This window comes from Bactrocera dorsalis, chromosome 1 (assembly GCF_023373825.1).
Source record: "Bactrocera dorsalis isolate Fly_Bdor chromosome 1, ASM2337382v1, whole genome shotgun sequence".
Lineage (NCBI taxonomy): Eukaryota > Metazoa > Arthropoda > Insecta > Diptera > Tephritidae > Bactrocera > Bactrocera dorsalis.
In genome coordinates, this window is record NC_064303.1 from 62,596,054 (window position 1) to 62,616,758 (window position 20,705).

The 20,705-nt window shown below is 37.0% G+C and overlaps 1 protein-coding gene across 10 annotated transcripts in view; it reads right to left on the reverse strand.

Annotated features, from left to right (window-relative positions):
- LOC115066680 (homogentisate 1,2-dioxygenase) overlaps positions 1–20,705 on the reverse strand; it is a 312,248-nt gene that overhangs the window by 267,749 nt on the left and 23,794 nt on the right. The gene's annotated exons all lie outside the window — the stretch shown is intronic.

Sequence of the window (20,705 nt, forward strand, 5' to 3'; positions counted from 1 at the left end):
AAATAAAGTGAATTCTAATAAAAAAAACTACAGGTTTTGAAATAATAACATGTTTACGAAATTTTGTAATTTATGTAGTTATTTAATTTAATTAAAATAAAAAAGTGAAAGTGAGTATCTGTACATCATTCGTTTACAATATATGGTATAAGATTGTGGCGATAGTCCAAAAACATCAATTTGTCGAAAGTCATTGGATCAAAAAAAAAATCAAATAAATTTTGTGCGCGGAATCAAATTTCTGGTGCCGAAACGTTCAGAATGTAGGAAAAGGCCTTCGGTGATAATTGTTTGTCGCGAGCAAGTGTTTTTGTTTGGTACAAATTATTTAAAGGGGGTCTCTGACTGTTGACGAAAGACGAACCACGTTCAGTGTGGCAATCAAAAGAAGAAGAAAATTTGAAGCACGATTAGTTCCAAAATCACTCAACTACTACGACTAACAGGCTTTCGTGAAACATATTATTGCTGGCTATGAGCCCGACGACTCGGACAATCAAATTAATAAAAGGCGAGAAACAGCAGATTAACCAAATATTTAAAGTGGCACAAGGTAAAGGTAGTTATATGAAATAAAACTTAAAAATGTAAAGAAGGGCTAAGTTGGGATGTAACGAAACATTTGCTACTCTTGGTGTCTGAGATAATACGAGGGCTGCTATATATATTTCTGGCCTAATAATGAAAATAGGCATATTTATCGACGAAAATGTTTTTTTTTCGTTGGATTTGGCTCGTTTTGGAAGATACACACGGTCGATTGCTGTTTTGTTTCGGGCTCATACGCATAGATCCATGATTCGTCACCTGTGACGATCTTATAAGCGTCTTTTGAAGCACCGCGAGCCTATTTTTTCAGCATTTCTTTACACCAATCCACACGAGCCTTTTTTTATGCGATTGTCAAATTGTGCGGGATCCAAAGAGAACAAACCTTATTTACGGCCAAGTGTTCATGCAATATCGAATGTATGCTGGTGGGAGAAATGCATAGGCATGCCTCTATCTGAAGGTATGTTACATGGCGGTCTTGCATTATCAGTTCACGTACGGCATCAATGTTTTCTGGCACAACGGCTGTTTTGGACGACCTTCACGGAATTCATCTTTGAGCGAGCGTCGGTCACGATTGAATTCGTTGTACCAGTTTTTCACAGTGCTATAGGATGGTGCTTCATAGCCATACAAAGATTTTAGTTCATCGATGCACTCTTGTCATGATAATCCACGTCGAAAGTTGTGAAAAATGATCGCACGAAAATGTTCACGAGTTAATTCCATTTTTTGGCCGAGATGCATTTTTTAATTCCCAGTAAATAAAACAATTCACGATTAAATGACAAAACGTTCTGAGTGATGTTATGCTAAAAAATGTCAAACTTTCCAATGGAAATGTCTGATTGCAACTGGCAACACTTAGTGTTTCCAGAAATATATGTAGCAGCTTATGTAACTCAACCAACCAGAGCGTTGGACTAAATCGACTACTATTTTCACACATGAGTAAACATCAGTATATCCAATACTACACATTTATTCAGTTAATTTTGTATCTTACATATTGACCGATATGCCTTTTTATCAAACATAATAAGTAAACAGGTAAGGAAGGACTAAAGATTCAATTATAGGTTCAATAACCATAATAAAATAAAAAGCTGATCAAATCAGCTTTACGAGCAAACCTGTTTCCAGTTATTGGTGCCCTACCACAACGCTATGGCCATAACCAGAACGATACCTATCGATTGAGTTTTGCTTTTCCGCCATAACCATAAACAGCTCTTTGCTGTTTTTTTTTTGTATTTCTGTAGTTTTATTTTGATCATTTGTTATTATTGGTTCTGATAAGTTTCATTTTGCATATTTTTCTATATGATAGTCATTTTAACGTATATTCTAAAAATTTCTTCACCTCTCATTTATTTACTTTTAGGAGATAGAGAAAGTATTGACCCGATTAACAATATATTAACGAACCCATAATAGAGCTCATCGAAGAAGGAATTTTTCTCTTGAAAACTCGTTACGTGGACTCATCTGATGTTGTCATTGCTCCTGCGTACGGTACAGACAGGAATAATGAGTAACTTAGAGAGTTTGGTTTTATTAGACGAAATTATCCACAACTTCCAAGTTGTGACTGTCAACAGTGACGTGGAAGCCATGTCGCGAGTGCGACGACTGTAATGACAAGAGATATTTCATCTTGCCGTCGTTCACCACCAGACCCATTTGCTTCGCTTCCCTATCTATTCTCAACAATGATATCAATATCATCGGCGTAAGCCAGCAGCGGTACATTCTTATAGAAGATGGTACCTTCTCTCTTTAGTTCTGCAGCCTGAACTTTTTTCTCCAAGAGTAGATTGAAGAAGTCGCCTTGTCTCAAACCTCATTTGGTATCGAACGGCTCGGAGAGGTCCTTCCCGATCCTAAGCCAGCTATTGGTATTGCTCAACGTCAGTTTACACAGGTGTATTAATTTTGCGGGGAAAAGTTTGAATTATTGCGAGAAAGTTTGAAGATTCGATTATTTCAAGAAAATTTGAATGGCCTCCAAGAAGTTGTAATTTAACATTATTAGACCACTTCGTTTGGAAATATTTGAAGTAATTGGCTTAGCAATAAGCCAGACTCTCTTCAAGCTTTATAGTCAATATTGAACGTGTTTTCATGACATACGACTAAATTTAGTGGAAAAAGTACTCGAAAATTTTGTTCCTCGAATTCGTTCCTTCAAAAGAAAAGGTGGAGATCATATGAATGATGAACTTTGAAATTTCGTCAATAATTAGTGTACTTTATTTAAGAAATTGGAAAACCCTGTATATGAGAGCTAAAGAACTTTTATCCAAATCCAAAAATCTATCCAAAACTTACTTTTATCAAAAAGAACGCAAAGAACGTCTTTTCTTGATTGAAATTGTACAATATAAAAGGTTTGAGAAACAATCGTATACACTAATCGGCGACGGAATGAACGAATTATGATGAACGTGAAAGAAAAAAGCGAGATGCTGCGAAAAGCGTATGCGAGTTAATTTTTACCAGAAGTAAAAATGAGTCAAAAGAATATATTTTGAGCTGCACCGAAATGTGTACTCTTTATTTATGCACTTAAGCAGTGGTTCCTAAACTTATTTTGTCTACCGCCCACTTTGAGAATAAATATTTTTTTAGCGCCCCCTTTTTTCACTTATTTAAAAACCACTATAACTTCGAATTAATTATTGTGACCTATATATGTATATTAACGTAAATTTCTAAACTAAACTTTTACTATAACCAGCAACTTGAAACCTGGGCGCAGAGGTAACATACAACGGCGCTTAGGTCTCAAGTTAACTCTTACGGGCTCCACCTGCCAATAACAATGATAATTGAAACCCAACTTTTTAGTATTATCTTTTATTAAAAATAAAACTAAAATAATCGATCCATATATAAAAACTAATGTGAAGGATGAATCTGATGCTGTTTAATAAGTTTGTTAATATCAGGTTCCAATTTACTCAAGAACAGTCGCACGTTCGGTAACAAGCAAACGATTTCTAAGTTCAAAATGTCCTGGTATCGTTCGGTGAAGTCAATATGAAGGTTTTCCAAATGTTGGCAGTAGGCAAACAATTTGTCATTACTGCATGATACTGATAAATTGGGAAAATTGTGAAACTCACGTCTGCCCAGATTTTTTTTGTGTAGAAGCAGTTTGGCTGCGAAAGCAGCAACGACGTTTTTTGTTTTAATTAAATTTAATTTATCGCCTTGCAGTTGGAGATTCATGTCGTTGAACAATTTATATAGGTCTGTCATGTAAGCTTTATCATTCTTTGATGTTATGAGCTTGTCTTGAAATTCTGTATCTTTAGTTTTCAAGAACTCTATAACAGAGTCAAACAGGTTGTAGAATCGAGTCAGACAATTACCTCTTGATAGCCAACGAACTTCAGTATGAAACAACAAACGATTGAAATCCTCGTCATTAGTAATACAAAGCTGATGAAATAGTCTATCATTCAAAGAGCTGTTGCGGATTTTATTGACTGCTTTGATGACATATTGCAGTGATTGAAATAGTTTTTCACTTAAGTTTCTAGCAACTAAATTGTCTTATTATGTATTATTATTATAAAAAAATTAAAGCATAAAATTGTTAAAAAATAAAAATTATCAACTAAATGAATTATAAAATTCAAAAGTTATATATTTAAAGCTACTTTAAACAAGCAAATAAATATATACAATAAACAATTAATATTATAATACAAAAAAAGTAACGAACTACTTAAAATATTTAATAAAAAAGTAATAAATAACCATAAAATATCCTTAAATTAACATAAAAATATCAGTACTGCATGTTTTTGTTTAAGAACTAATGCAGTTAGCACTAGAACTTTGAAAAATGGTGTGAATCTTCCATTCCATACGAAAACTATGCAAGAGCAAGTTTATTCATTAGATATAAGTGAAGTAAAGAACATCAACCTTGATCATTTAAAATCAAATGAGAAAAAGGAAATCGAAAAATTATTAAAGCATTTCAATAAACTTATCTATAAAGGAGGGGACAAGCTCACAAATGCAAAAGCAGTAGTTCGTGAAATTAAAACAGTTACGGATCAACAAATAAATTCAAGAATTTATAGATTACATCCAAAACATGAAGAAGAAGTAAGAAGACAAATTTCTGAATTAGAAGAGCAAGGGATAATAAGAAAAAGTCACAGCAGATATGGCTCACCTATTCTAATAATATCGAAAAAGATAGATAATTCAGGAATACAAAAATTCAGGCTAGTGGTTGATTACAGGAGGTTAAATCAATTGACTGTAGATGATAAGTATCCTCTAGCGAATATCGAAGGAATCTTAGATAAATTGGGCAAAGCACAGTACTTTAGCACTATAGATCTAGCAAAAGGTTACCATCAGATTTTAATGGCAGAAAGGGACATCCAGAAAACAGCTTTTGTCACTCCGGCAGGACTATATGAATACGTCCGAATGCCTTTCGGGTTGAAAAATGCCCCAGCTACTTTAGTTTAGAGCAGAACAATTAATAAAATATTTAAATGCCGAAAATGTAGAAGTCTATCACACAAAACCAAATACCCATACAGGAAATGCAGACATTGAGAGACTGCACTCAACCTTGTTGGAAAAACTAACAGGAATTGAGGACTCTAGTCTTTCAACAGAAATGAGGATACAAATTGTTATATGCAACTATAACGATAGGTACCACTCAACTATCAAATATTCTCCAAGGGACGCCAAAGAAAACATTTGTCCATCCGTATTACAAGATATAGTAGTAGCAATCCTAGTAATAATATTAAAGAAAAAACAACAAAAATAAAAATAATAAATACAAGAACTCAGGAGAGTTCAAACAGTAACGCTGGGGGAGTTGCGTCGTCAAACGACTCCACCACTTTCAAACTTGTCGATATACCAAAAAAGACAAGTATTTTCGAAATATTTTTCATTCCTCTAAATTGAATCTTCAGATTCAACTACATACATATTAACATGCATAAATACATAAATAAAGAAATATGCATAAGCAAGCAATCATATTTAAAATTCCTTTAAAAATGAAATCCAATGCCACTGTTATTATTTGATATGTTTATTTAAGATATGCCGGGTCGTTGATGCTGAGGAATGTCAAGTCAGCACAACGGCTCCAAGTAAATTTAGCAAATAAGATTTTTATAAAGAATAAAATGCCCCTTAGGCAAGTAATTAGCCTAGTAGTCGTTGTGGCTGTAGCAATTTGGCCACCACGTTACTGAGCCCAGTGGGTTGGCGAGACCGCGGCCTAGGTTGACGACGCCGCATGCGGGTATTATGTTGTTGGCGCCGAGTACGTGCACGTGGAGCTAGTGTGGGCTCAGCTTTTTGTGGACGTGCATATTTGGCACGCATATCCGGACGTACACTCCAAATCATATACCAACGGCTAAATAAGGCAATTGAAGATGCCGGTGGATTATCCCCAAACCAATTCGGATTCAGAAAGGCAAGATCCACAGCTGCAGCGGTAACTCTAGTAAAGACCCTGGCCGAACGGGCTATAAGTGGTAAGAGATGGAAAGGAGGCACAATACAGTACTGTATGGTGGTAACGCTGGATGTAAAGAATGCCTTTAACTCGGCATCCTGGCATAGTATATTGAGGGCACTAAAAAGCTTCTCCGTGCCTCTATACCTTTACAACATTATTGTAAGCTATTTCGAGGGAAGAACTCTAAGTTACAACACAAACGAAGGCTCCAAAAAATACAAAGTCACCGGTGGAGTACCCCAGGGATCTGTACTTGGGCCGCTACTCTGGAACATCATGTACGATGGAGTACTGCGACTGAAGGTACCTAAAAACGTACACATCATGGGGTTCGCAGACGACATCGCTGTTGTGGTTACAGCAAAGCACATACACGATATAGTTACGATTACCAACAGGACACAAACGTTAATAAGCGAATGGCTAGAAACTAACGGACTGAACCTAGCGGAGAGCAAGACCGAGGCGGTTCTCATTACTTGCAGAAAAGTTCGGAAAGTTGCCACGTTCAGCATAAAGGGTGTAAGCATCACTACACAACCGGCAATTAAATACTTGGGTATTATTCTTGATGCAAGGATGTCCTTTAAGGAGCACTTAGCGTACACATTCAAAAAAGCCACAAAAGTGTGCAGAGCCCTAACCCGGTTAATGCTAACTATCCGCGGGCCAAAGCAAAATAGAAGGCGGCTATTAGCTGGTGTATTAAAGTCAGTCGCGCTGTACGGCGTCCAGATATGGGGAAAAACTCTCGATATAAAATCTTATCGGCGTGGCCTCTTTTCAATATATGCCACCTGCGCGTTGAGAGTATGCTCTGCATTCCGCACAGTATCGGAAGATGCTGCACTCATAATTTCGGGCCATTAGACCTCTTGGCCAAAGAAATCCAATGTCTTACAAATGACAGGTTATCGCATAATACACTAAAAGAAATTGCAAGGACAGAGACGGTGAATCACTGGCAAAAACGCTGGGAGAAAAGCGAAAACGGGCGGTGGACATTCCGACTGATCCCAAACGTCGAACCATGGCTAAACAGACCTCACGGCGAGGTAGATTTCCATCTAACCCAAATCCTCACAGGACATGGCTGCTATAAAGCATACCTAAAACGATTCGGACATGAAGATAACGACACATGCGATCATTGCGGAGGCGATACCGTCGAAAATGTAGGACACTCATTTTTCTATTGCCCGAAATGCGTATAGTCGTATAGTCATGAGAGGCAGCACTTAAAAAATGCGTTCGATGTAGAGCCAACTCCTGATAACTTGGTAAACCAAATGGTCGAATCAGCAGAGAAATGGAAAGCGGCTAGCGAAGTGGCAGCAAGGGTTATGAAATCCCAACGTGCTAGCGAACAGCGGCGGAGAAGGGAGGTGTTAAATAACATTGACGTGACGGGAAGGGTGGCCGGAAAGGGTGGGCGACGAACACTGTACAAGGGCCATGGTAAATGCAACTTGTAACTGACTGCATTTTGACCATCACGTACGCTTGAGTGTCACTCAACCATCCTCCCGACGTAATACTTGACGGTGGTACCGGGGGGAACGGTACAGGACGGTAGGAGGTTTAGTTCGGATTAAAGTTCCACACTGACATGGGGTCCAGGCTTTCGATGCTTCCTCCTCTTAAAAAAAAAAAAAAAAAATTCCAGTGTGGTGTGGGTAGTCGCCATGTAATTTAAGCAGTGGCCATGTGTCTGGACAATCTACTGGCGTAGCGGAGGCAGCATCCTCCTAAATATGCCACAGTGCGGCAACTTGTTGGGGCGACGGCGACGGTCTGCTGGCACCGGCGTCGGTGTCGTCAAGTGGATCAACCATTTATTATTATGTACTTTTGCTGTTTTCAATAATTTATTATTTGTGGTTCGCTTTGTGGGTTATATCGATTTATCGTTTATTGTTTACGGTTTACGTGTCGGTTTTATCGGCACTGTTTAACGAGCGGCGGTGGTTATCGGGTTATGTGATTATTAGATTAAAAATAACCTCTATGTTCCGTGAGCACCCTATGTTGTATGGTTATTTGCTTATTTTTACACAAACAGCTGTTCATTGTTTACAATTTTAGTTCAATGAAATTCCAACTTATAAAATGCCTAAACAAAGTTTAAAAAGCAAAATAATCAAATTTAAAATAAGTTCTACTATTCAGGAAATGGACTTTATTGAAGGTATGTGCTTATTAAATAATCCGAATTTTAAGGGTTCAAAAAATGCTTTGTATAAAATTTGCAGACATCTTGCATAATTTGCTGATTGTAAACAAAAAACAGCTGTTAATAGCAGATTTTCCAATAAGAAAATCTAAATGGAAATGCCATTCGCTTAGTTTTATTTATTTTTTGTGCTGCCATTTAGTAAAATTCCAACGACTTTCTAACACTGGAAATAAGCAAACAACCACATAATCTGTAAACAAGGGCCTAGGTTGGTCAACTTTGGTTATTTTGTCATAACGCATTTTGTTGTTGTTTACTTAATCACATAACCACATAACCCGATAACCACCTTATCGTGAACTGCCTAAGTGTTCCGTTTTACGTACGGAGATCGACTACGCGAATATGACCGTCGGAGCGGTGGTAAGGCTTCTATATGCGGCCAAGCCGCCATTCGGTGGGGGGGAGACAATCGTCATTAATTAAGACACAATCTCCAATTTTAGGCGCATTTTCTGGTGAAGTCCCTTTAAATAATTTTCTTTCCATCGAAGAGGTAAATCATGATGGAGAATTTTAAGTTTTCCCCATCTGTTTAATAAGGAAAGCGACTCCACGCCTGCGCTCCTCTAAGAAAATGCCCTGGTGTGATGGATCTCGCGAGAGGGCAGCGAGAGGCCGTGAGTTGATAACAGCTTCAATTCTAGTTAACAATATCGAGAATTCTTCATTATTAAATTTGTGGTTTCCAGCTAGCTTTTTAAAATGAAATTTGAAGTTTTTTACTACTAATTCCCATAAGCCATCCATATGAGGAGCGCTTGGGGGGATAAACTGCCAATTGTTACCTTGGGGAGCGTATTTTTGAACAATGTCAGATGAGACTTATTTTATGAAATCCACAAACTATCTGGCTCTTTGGGCTCCGATAAATGTTTTTTCATTATCGCTACGCAGTATCTGTGTGGTGTGTGGTGATCTACACCCTACTTCTAAATGTACTCTTAAAAAAGAGGATTTAAATCAAAAAATGCAGCAATTGTGGGGGAAATCACACTGCTAACTACAGAGGTTGCCCCGTATATAAGGATTTGAAATCGAAGTTGTCACAGGGCATTCAAGCACGCGTAACCAAATGTTACAGACACCCCGTAATGAAATAATAGCAACATCAGAAAAAAGTTCAAATCATTTTACTTCTAACAATAATAATATGCAAGGAAACTATGCAAATGTGGTGAAAGGCAACACTGTGCAAATGCAACTGCCGCAATATCCTCCAAATAGAGGTATTGAAACTATGATTATAAATCTTACACAGTGTATGACTCAATTTATGTCTACCATGCAAAACATGATCCAAGATTTAATAAAATCACAAAATTAAATGCTGCAAAATTTATTAGGTAAGAAATGAGCTTAACCAACATAAATTAGAGATTATCAGTTTTCTGTCTGAAAGGAATATAGATGTAATGCTTGTTTCAGAAACTCATCTAACAAATAAAAATAATTTCAATATACCGGGATTTAGACTATATGTAACAAATCATCCAGATGGAAAAGTGCAAGGTGGCACGGCAGTGTTGATTAGAAATCGTTTAAACCACTGTACTCTAGAATCTCATGCTACACCACGGTTACAAGTTACAACAATATCACTAAAAAATCGGGGTTGTAACTTAAACCTTACGGCTATATACTGTCCACCTCGTTTTAAAATTACAGAAATAGAATTTAAAGACTCTTTTGGAACACTAGGTCAAAGATTTCTAGCAGGTGGAGATTATAACGCAAAACACACGTACTGGGGCTCACGTCTTATTAATCCGAAAGGACGACAGTTGTACTACACTATTATGAATAAGCATAATAAGCTGGATATAATATCTCCTGGTAAGCCGACATACTGGCCCAGTGATAGAAGAAAAATACCAGACTTAATAGATTTTGCTGTAGTCAAAAATTTAGATAGATGGCTTATGACAGCTGATACATGTACAGACTTATCATCTGATCATTCTCCTGTACTTATAAAGTTATACGAACAGCCCATGATATTTGAGCCGAAGGTTTCTCTAACATCACATAAAACTAACTGGTTGAAATATAGAAAGTATATCAGCACTCACATCAATATTGATTGTAAAATAAATGCAGGAAGAGACATTGAGGAAAATATAAGAGAAATTAATGACGTAATACCTAACTAATGCAGCTGTATTGGCAACACCAAAAAGAAACAACAAACCAGTTGGTTTTAGAAAGATCACCAATAATGAAATAGAGAAACTTGTAAATGAGAAAAGGTGAGCTAGGCGGAAATGGCAGTTAAATCGATCCCCTTCAACTCTGCTTCAACTGAAATCTGTTGTACGAAAGTTAAAAAAGCGCTTAAACGCGAAGAGGAACACAACACTGAAAATTATATAAAGAAACTCTGTCCAAATTCTCGCAAGCAAAACTCTCTTTGGAACGCACAAAATTCTTTCAAGCCACCAGTAGATTCCAACATGCCTCTAAGACAGTTGAATGGTAATTGGGCACGTAGTGATGAGGATAAGGCAAATTACTTTGCCAATCACCTAGAAAAGGTATTTCAACCCAATTGCCCAAAGAACAACTTTGAGTTGCCAACCTTGCCCAAAACCGCAAACGAGTCGCATGTGTCTATTAGGACTTCTACTTCTGAAGTTACTAGAATAAAAAAAGAACTTAACCCAAAAAAATCACCAGGACATGATAATATTACCTAAAATGTTAATTGAGTTACCAAATATTGCCGTAAAAGTGCTCTCTTTGCTTTTCAATGCAATTCTTAATCTCGGACGCTATCCAAATTCATGGAAAAAGTCGCAGATCATCTTGATAGACAAACCTGGGAAAGACTTAGCATAGCCGTCTTCATACAGACCAATCAATCTTCTACCCTGTCTTTCTAAGATATTTGAAAAATTGTTACTATCAAAGATGACTCCTTTCCTCCACGAAAATAATATAATACCAACGCACGAATTTGGGTTTCGTGAAAAACATAGCACGATTGAGCAAGTAAATAGAATTACTAACGAAATAAGAAAAGCATTTGAGCACAGAGAGTACTGTTCAGCTATATTTCTAGACGTGGCTCAGGCGTTTGATAAGGTATGGTATGAGGGCCTTTTATACAAGATTAAAAATATTCTACCTTCAAAATTACATAAAACATTGGAATCGTATTTAAAAAATAGAAAATTTATGGTAAAAGTGGGAGATTTCATATCTGATGAAAGACAGATAAGGGCTGGTGTACCCCAGGGCAGTGTTCTAGGCCCAACACTATACATCATATATACAGCAGATCTTCCAACAGCTAACAATGTATTAACTTCTACGTTTGCGGACGACACAGCTATAGTGAGCCGTAACAAATGCCACATAATAGCATCAAGAATATTAACCGAGCACTTAAGGTTTGTCGAAGAATGGCTAACCAACTAGCGTATAAATGTAAATGAACAAAAGTGTAAGCATGTTACATTTTCGCTTAGACCAAAAATGTGTCCGGCAGTAAAAATTAACAATCTTTTAGTACCCCAAGCGAATGAAGTAACTTATCTTGGTATTCACCTAGATAGAAGACTTACGTGGAAAAAACATATATCTAGTAAAATAACTTGCATGAAGATAAGAGCTGCAAATTTAAATTGCCTATTAAATAAAAACTCCAAACATAGCCTAGACAACAAAGTGCTTTTATATAATGCGGTCATAATGCCGATTTGGATGTATGGCATTCAACTGTGGGGACAACTGATATAGACATAATACAAAGGTTCCAATCAAAAATGCTTAGATTAATCACGTGTTCACCATGGTACATGCGTAATGAAAATATCCATAAAGACCTTGGCATTTCTATGGTAAGGAAAGAAGTAGAAGACAGCAGAATTAAATATATATCTAAACTCCGTGATCACCCAAACCCTTTGGCTAATACTTTAATACATTCCTGCGATCAAACACGCCTTAAAAGAAGATGCCCGCGTACTGAGGAGCAATGTATCACCAAAACAGCTCAATCACTTGCTTGAGCGTGTCTAATTTTTGAATAGGTTTAAGATTTTATTACTTATTGTTAGGCTTTCAAAACAAAACGCAGATTCAATAAATAAAAAGATATTGAAACAAAAAAAAAAGATTATCGCTCATGATTTTTGATGGAAAGACGAGGCGTCCGACGAAGCGAGCAAATGGTGCGAGAAAAGCCTCCAGACAGATATGCGCATAGCTCAAGGTGTACTGCTTTTGTCGTGACACAGACAAAAACACCTACAATGCCTTTCATGAGAGTGGGAGACCTTAGCATAGACACCTTTATCAGAAAATGTCCAGCAAAATCGATAGCTGAGGTGGGTGAAGGGCAGATAAAAAATGCAGCTTTCAGGTGGAAGTCCTGCCATATTCTGCGATCGCATTTTCTGCTTGTGCACAGTGCAGATCTTGCACGTGTAAATGCACTTCTTTACTTGGGGCTTATTGATGAGGACGATGTTCAGCGTGTAGCATGAGTATGTGGATATAATTGATGCATAATGTGACAAATAGGGATTTCCTGGTATTATTAGGGATGGCGTTTGTTATACGTCAGAATTGAATTAGCAAGCCGTCCGACCTTTCGTGTCTAGAAATGGGTTTAAAGCTAAGAGTGAGCTCTTTTTTTTAATTGGATTCGAATCTCTTAGTAATAATAGGTCGCGACTGAAGAAGCGCGTTTGGGTTGATGGGATAAGAGCGACCTTGCTTTTGTAAGTCTTGGTGCGGCAATGTATAGCATGGGGGCCAATTTGGTCGCTTTACCTGAAGTTTAAGTCGCTTTGTGAATTTGAGAATATAGGCGACTACTCTGAGTGCTCGGGGGAACGATGAAAATCGTTCAAGGACTTGCCAGAGCAATTATGTTGCGCATTGGCGATTATGGCCAAGAATCGTAAGATTCTGTTAACCATCGGAGGCCATTCCACCAGAGGGTGGTGGTGGCGAGATGCAAAGTTTTGCACCCTCTCGTACCTAGATCGGCAGGATTGTCAGCACTGGCTATGTGTCGCCAAGTGGCTGATCCTACTAGGTCAAGTTTTGAAATGTTCGATTAGAAATAAATGTTTTCTACGCGTGTGGTGGTTTTTCAAACCAGGCTAGAAGTATTTCGGAATCGGACCAGAGGTATAGTTTGTATTTTGCAATGTTTAAGTGAGTCTACACCATGCATACTAGTTTTGCCAGCAACAGTGCGCCGCAAAGTTCAAGTCTTGGTAGACTTAACATTTTTAGAGAAGCAACTTTTGCTTTTGCTACTAGTACAGTATACTCTCGAAAAGTAAATTCTCAGAAAGTAAATAATCGCGGAAAAGTAAATCACCTTTAAGATTACACATGCACCTCGAAAAAGTAAATTTTTAATTTTTAATTTACTTTTCAGAGAGTGTGATAAAAAATTCGAAACGAAGCAAGCAGCGTTTTTTACGATGATGCAAAAACACTTATTCTCTTGTTTATCGCGTCTTTTTAGTAAACAAAGAAACTGCTGATGAAATAGAAATTTTGTCAGACACTTCAGATGGAGAAGAAGTCAGCCAGGAACCCAAAGTGACATATGCGGAAGAAATTCAAAGCGTAAACAACTTAATCCACTGGTTTAAAAATGAAAACGATGCAAATCAGGTGTCAGACTTTTTGAATTGTCGTACAAAAATGGTCAGAAAATATATTGCAAAAGAAAAAAAACAAAAGAATATTCAAGATTTTTTCTCTTCATAGTAAATACATATGTATGTATGTAAATGTAAATATGTTTTTCATGTAAATCCATATGTTTTATTGAAGCAAATAAATGGATGAATTTTTTAAGTTTAAAAATGCATTTAATATTATAAAAACAGATAATTTATGTATATATTTGGAAAAGTAAATTATTCGAAAAAGTAAATTACTCAAAATACCAATCGATTTACTTTTCGAGAGTATACTGTATGTAGATTTTAGTTGCGGTATCGTTTTGTGTGCGCACTTCGATGGTAGCATAATATGCCCTTTCAGAGGCGTCGCAGAAGCCGTGTAGTTCGTATGTATTCGGGTGAGTAGTGTACCCACCGTTCAATTTGTATCTGAGAAATGCTTGTGAAAGACTGTGGCTTCCAGACAGAATATCGTCTACAACCCTTTGAGTTTTTAACACTTGTGTTGTCAGAGGAAATTCTGACTTTGTGTCGTCTGCCAGTTCGTGGAGTGTACGAATGCCAAAGTATTGTGCATGGTTGAGGCCAAAGGTAACTGTTTGTAATTTGAAGCCGCGTAGTGGACTATTAATTCGCTGAAAATCTTGATCATCTTTACGTACGACTATTTGTCTATACATATTCTCTCCATCCCCATTAAATAAGTATTTGTATATACGCCAATTCAATATAAGGAGCATTAGATCTGGTTGGAGTGTGGGTACCGTAAATAGAATATCATTTAGGGAATTCCCCGAACTAGTTGATTTTGAGCCATTGGAAACCACCCTTACTTTGTTGTTTTTTTTGTCTGGTTTTACTACTGCATGATGAGGCAAGTAGAATAAGTAGTATTTGCCTTTAATGATTTTTTTTGGATGGGCTAACTTCTTTCATGTGTTCTAAATGGAGGTATTCCTCTACGAAACCATCATATTCTTGTCTGAGCTCACATTTTCTAAGTGTGTTTTTTCCATGGTTAGAAACTGCTGTATTGCAGAGGTGCAGGAGTGACCTAAGGCGAGTGTGTCAGGAAATTGTTGTTTTCGTGGCAGTCGTACAACATACCGACTATTTTCTAATCGTGTAGTTGTGGCTTTGTAAAAGTCTTCACAATACTGATCTTCTGGTATTGTAATCGATATGGAGGGGAGTTCTTCTAGACGCTATAAATGATCGTTGTGATCCTTAGTCTATTTAGGCTCTAAGTTTAAACAGTTCTACTATGTGTTCGATAGAGACAACTGCTGATGGTAGTTATACCCAACTTTGATTCTTGCTGTGTAGCGTTAGAGTTTTTAATGCCTTTGAGCTGCATGGTGTCTCTTGGCAAATTTCGGTATTTTGTGTTTCTGGAGTTACTGTTGCAACTAAACCCGTGGCCTTTCTTGAAAAAGCGCTACTTTAATGTGTGTTGGGAGACATGTTGTAGTGTAAAATGGAATTTATCTTTTATGACAATATACGCAGTTGAATTTGCTTTTGCAATTAGTAAGTTTGTGTGCAATTAGCAGTTTGTACAGAGTCTTTTTGATCTGACAAAGTTGTTTCTTTCGTTTATATTTAATTTTTTCAACTTCTCGCAAGTTTTAAGTTTATGCCCTCCTGTACATAGTTCCCATGAGGTATGTTTGTTCTGTTCAGATGTGAACGATTGTGCTTTGAAAAAGAATATATTTAAATTGTTGTTGCTATTGACTTGGGGTCTATTGAAGCTTCTGTTTTTTTATCTATCCTTTCCGCAATTTCTTATTGGGTAGTTAAGAAATCTTTCATTTGCCGCCACGTTGAGAATTTTCCTCATGATGAGAGCGATTGCTTCTACAAAAGTAATGATTTTTCTGGTAATGCGGCGGTACATATGTTTACCAGAATAGGATCCCAATTGTGAGTGGGAATATTTTGTGTCGATAGCACCGATAAACAATTTGAAACAGTGGATTCTAGTTTCATGAATTCTTCATTGGTTTCTCTTTGAATTTTCGGCAAGTTCATAACTATCGTTACTTGCTTGTCGACCAATATTCTTTTGTTTTCATATCTGGACTTTAGAGCTTCCCAACCCAAATTAATCATTTAATGCGAACTGTCTGACGATTACGCCTGCTTGACCTTTAGTTTTGTATCTGAGGTGATACAATTTTTGTGATTGTCATAATTTTGGATGGTTTATGTATACGGCTGTAAACATGTCCCGGAAGGACGGCCATTGTTCATAATCTCCATGCAATATTTCAGTATCGCAAGCTGGCACTTTAAGGTGAATGCCTGGGGCTTGTATTGGTGGCAGCTCTGCTCTCGAATGGGAAGTAGGTGCAATTGAATTCATAAGTTTTAATTGATTAGAGATCATAATTTTTGTGTCTTCATATTGGTCTAAGCAGTTTTCATGTTTGCCGTAAGCCGAAGGTTTAAAATTTTCAGGTAGATCTGAACCGTCAGTATCTACTACAAGTATTGCGTCATATGCAGCTTGGAGACGTGTCCAAATATTTTCAATTGTTTGGCTTTTTATTTCTAGCGCCGATTCAGAGTTGTCTTGATTCGGCGAAGATGCAAATCGAGTCAGTATCTTATTAGACAGTCACTGTCAGAAATGAATTTACGAAATGTAATGTATGTGTTCCGCCTCTTTTGCTTTGTAGCACCTTGCTTAGAGAGTGTGGCTTCTGCGAGTGTACTTGGACTTTTTCGTCTAAAATCATTTTTAGAGGATGTGAGATAAAAATAATTTTCAGAGTAAACTTTTCAATGAATAAAAAGCGCAAACTGTCCAGTAAATATGATTTTTTTCCGATTTAATTATACAAATGACGTTGTTATCGCTTCTATTACTCGCGGTTTGTTAGTTAGTTGCGTTTTATTTTTATGTTCGGAAACATTTATGTGGTATTAATTGTTTTTACGGACTTATTCGTATGTCCTTGTAGGTACGAGCCCTTTATATATATGAATGTATGTATGTGTGCACGATATCTACTTCGTGTGCATATAAGTACATGTGCTTAATGTACTTTAAAAAGATGCATACCTTCTTGTTTTTGTTGTGCAAAATACGAGGGGTATTGCTTGAAACGGTTGCCAATATGGACTTTGAATATATGAATATTTATATGTGCATATATGTACTTACGAGGTGTGTTCAAAAAGTATCGCGAATTTTGAATTTTCGCGGGTTACGTATATTCGAATTTTGAATTTTTTGTGGCGTTATGTTGGTACTCATGTCTCTCACTTATGCCGACAAGCTCGGTCATTTTGAATGTTCATTTAATTGTTGACAGCTGCTTTGGTTGCACGTGTTTTGGATCGTCTTTGATTTTTACCTATCAAAAAAATTGCACCACGATAACGCCCCTACTCACACACATCGTTGCTTGTGCGCGGCTTTTTGGCCAAAAACAACATCCCCAGATCTGGCCCCCTGTGACTTTTCTTGTTCCCTAAACTGAAGAGGCCCATGAAAGGACGACGTTACGCTTCTCTTGACGAGATAAAGACGGCATCGAAGGAGGAGCTGAAGAAGTTAAAAAAATATTATTTTTTGAAGTGCTTCGAAGATTGGAAAAACCGTTGGCACAAGTGTATAATATCTCATGGGGACTACTTTGAAGGGGACAAAATAGATATTCATGAATAAATAAATAATTTTTGAAAAAACACAAAATTCGCGATACTTTTTGAACACACGTCGTATAAATGGTACAGTAATTTTGTGTGTATTTATATATAACTAGCTGACCCCGCAGCTGTTGTCCTGCATGAAATTATGTATTTTGAAATGAAAAGAAAGTTTAATTTATCATTTCTTTTTTTTCAATGTAACGCAGCTTTATAAACAACGTTTTTTGGTTTCTGTTCCGGTGTACAGAAAAGATGGTTTTCCAACTCGTGAACACGCCACGGCCGTGTGAAAAACATAGCATTTCCTTATTTATGCCGGAATACGTTTGAACTGAAATGGAAAATCGTTAGAACTCAAAGGAATTCGTAGAACCAAGCATTCTCCCCCTTGTATTCGGCGCATGAAGACTGCAAAACATAATAACGGCGGATCCTACTTTGAGACGCAAATGATGCGGTGGCATACCACTGGATAATTCACGGCGTCGTCTTCACTGTCAAGACAATCGATCGATTTGCATGAGCGCTAGTCTCCCGGAATTTGACTTTGAATCTTCCAGTTTAAGTCAACAACATCGGTATTTTTGACAGCTAACATTGCGCGTGCACTTAAGGAATCGTAGTTACGATAATTTAGCCAATGTTCGAACATTTGTGATGAGTTCATCTTTCGTGAATTGATATCGAGCCACCGGAAGTATCAACTGAAATTGTACCATTTCCAATTTTTAGCGAAGACGATGTAAAATGTTTTTGGCAATGTCGATGTTTATATCGAAAAGTATGCGAACTTCATTTTCATTCCAGTGATTAGCGTGTTCCAGCAAATGTAATTGCTTGCTTACTTCTCCAAAACTTGCACACATCGAACCATTCACAGTAAGCAATGACTCAAATATAGTTGAACCGCGTACATTAATCAATAGCAACCGAAGGTAGAAACAATCGTCGTTTTTCGGGTGGATTGTGTAAATTCGTCCTAATGCATTAGACACCTGCATGCCAATCTACTGGTTGGCCTTGCTTTCTGCGTAACTATTTCTTCGACGATGCAATCCATGTATAATATCAAGGTATTTCCGAATAGAGCAATGTTCTCACAAACTGATCACTGACGAAAGTTGAAAAAACTCGAAAATGTTAATTTTATTGCTGGCGATGTTTCCACTGGCTATATTGTATTCTCTGGGTTGAAATACACATTTTGCCCATTCTCCAAATTAACTGCGAGACGCACAACAGTCGGAAAACGTTTGTGAATTGCAAAAGTAAATATCCTACAAAGCGCTTTATTGCAGTTCAAGTATCGTTCAAGACCAATAATCGCCGTGTTGCTTCCTATGGTGACGTACTTACAAAGTATTTTATCGATTTCACCACACTGCAATACTAAACAGTGAAATGAGTTTTGAATATGAATTAGACAATAATGGTGAATATAGTACGATCCATGTGGTGTCAACTTCGCTATTCACTCTTCTAAGTTGAATGCTGAATGTTCTGTTATCTGGTGAACGACGCCGATAGAGTTGATATCCATCATTTCCAGTTTGTGTTTCCGAAAGAAAAGCACGTGGATACTGTTTCGTGCATTTATTTCAGACATACAAACCGAAAAGGGATTGTAGTGTCCGCAAGGTCCATGAACCATATTGGTTTCTACCACTTCATATAATACTGGATCTTTCTCTACATCAGGAATTTCCGGAGAAATGATTTCATCAATTTGGTCTGGTGTAACCATCATCCACCATCCAAAGAAGAATGTGTGCGTGCCGAAACCCTCTATTTTGCTACTCAACAGAGTACATCTAGCATCCAACGGCACCATACATATATACGTTGCTTCAAGATAAAGTCAATCAAACATCGCAACTGTTGTTTGAAAAGTCGTGCTGTGATGATCGCTTGCTGATTGACCGCGATCCATAATTCCGCACGTATGTCACCGCACCGTGGGAGTACTTCTTGCCTTGCCTTGCCTTGCCTTTGGCTGCCATACGTTGATGGCAAAACGAAGGCCGACCGATATTAGGGCGACCCCTTCGTGGCTTCGTAACAAATTTCAATCTGCAATTGACCTCTTTGTGTGAAACACACGTAAAGTTTTCTCTGAATACTTTTCAGTAATTTTTCTCTTGAATAGCCGGAATAAAATAATTTACAAATCAAAATATTGAAAAACAAAACAAACAAAAATTGAAAAAAAAATTGTATGCAAAAAAGTTACTATTGGAATTATCCAATTTTATGGAGTTTTCATTGTTTTTAATATGTATTTTGCATTTCAGGTGACGATATGTAGATAATAAGTTTTATTTTTCCATTTTTGCAAATTTTTTTAAAACTCCGTTTATTTTTTTTTTCAAAATTGTATTAGTTTCCAGTATATACTATGTAGGCATGCAATTTATGTAAATACAATTTATTGTTGAAATCGCGGTACAAGTAAATGACAAAGAAGGAGAGTTGAATAAAATGGTAAAAGAGAGATGAGATTTGCAGGTATTTAATTTCTGCACTCAACATACACATGCGACGGTATGTATAGACTCGTATACATATTTCTAATAAATATATGTAGGTAAGTGTATGTTTATACCGTATTATTAGGTAATTTCTAAAGTTGTGATAAGTTGGTTTGCATGTACATATATATGTATGTATGTGTGATTGAACTTATAAATTATATGTTTTACATATACATACATATGTTTTCTTTTTGAAGTTGTACTTCTTATACGACACCGGAAAAGGTTGCGTTAAATGCAAGTTGCGCAACTTTGCTCCATAAGAATGTAACGCAACCTTGTCTGCGAAGATGTTCGAGCAGCAAGCGAAGCGGTGACAATCGGCGATCGTTTGTTCATTTCTTTCAGCACAGCTCGGCTTTTCTACCAACAACAAAATGTTGCCATGCTTATGCTGTTGTTGTTTTCGTAGAACAATGTTTCAATTTTTGGTTGGTGACATATTCACATGTGTGCACATATGTATGTTTGTATGCCTGTGCATTATTGAAGTTATACTCCTTTTTCTTTCGTTTGTCTTTCATTTCTGCGAATTCTCAACTATT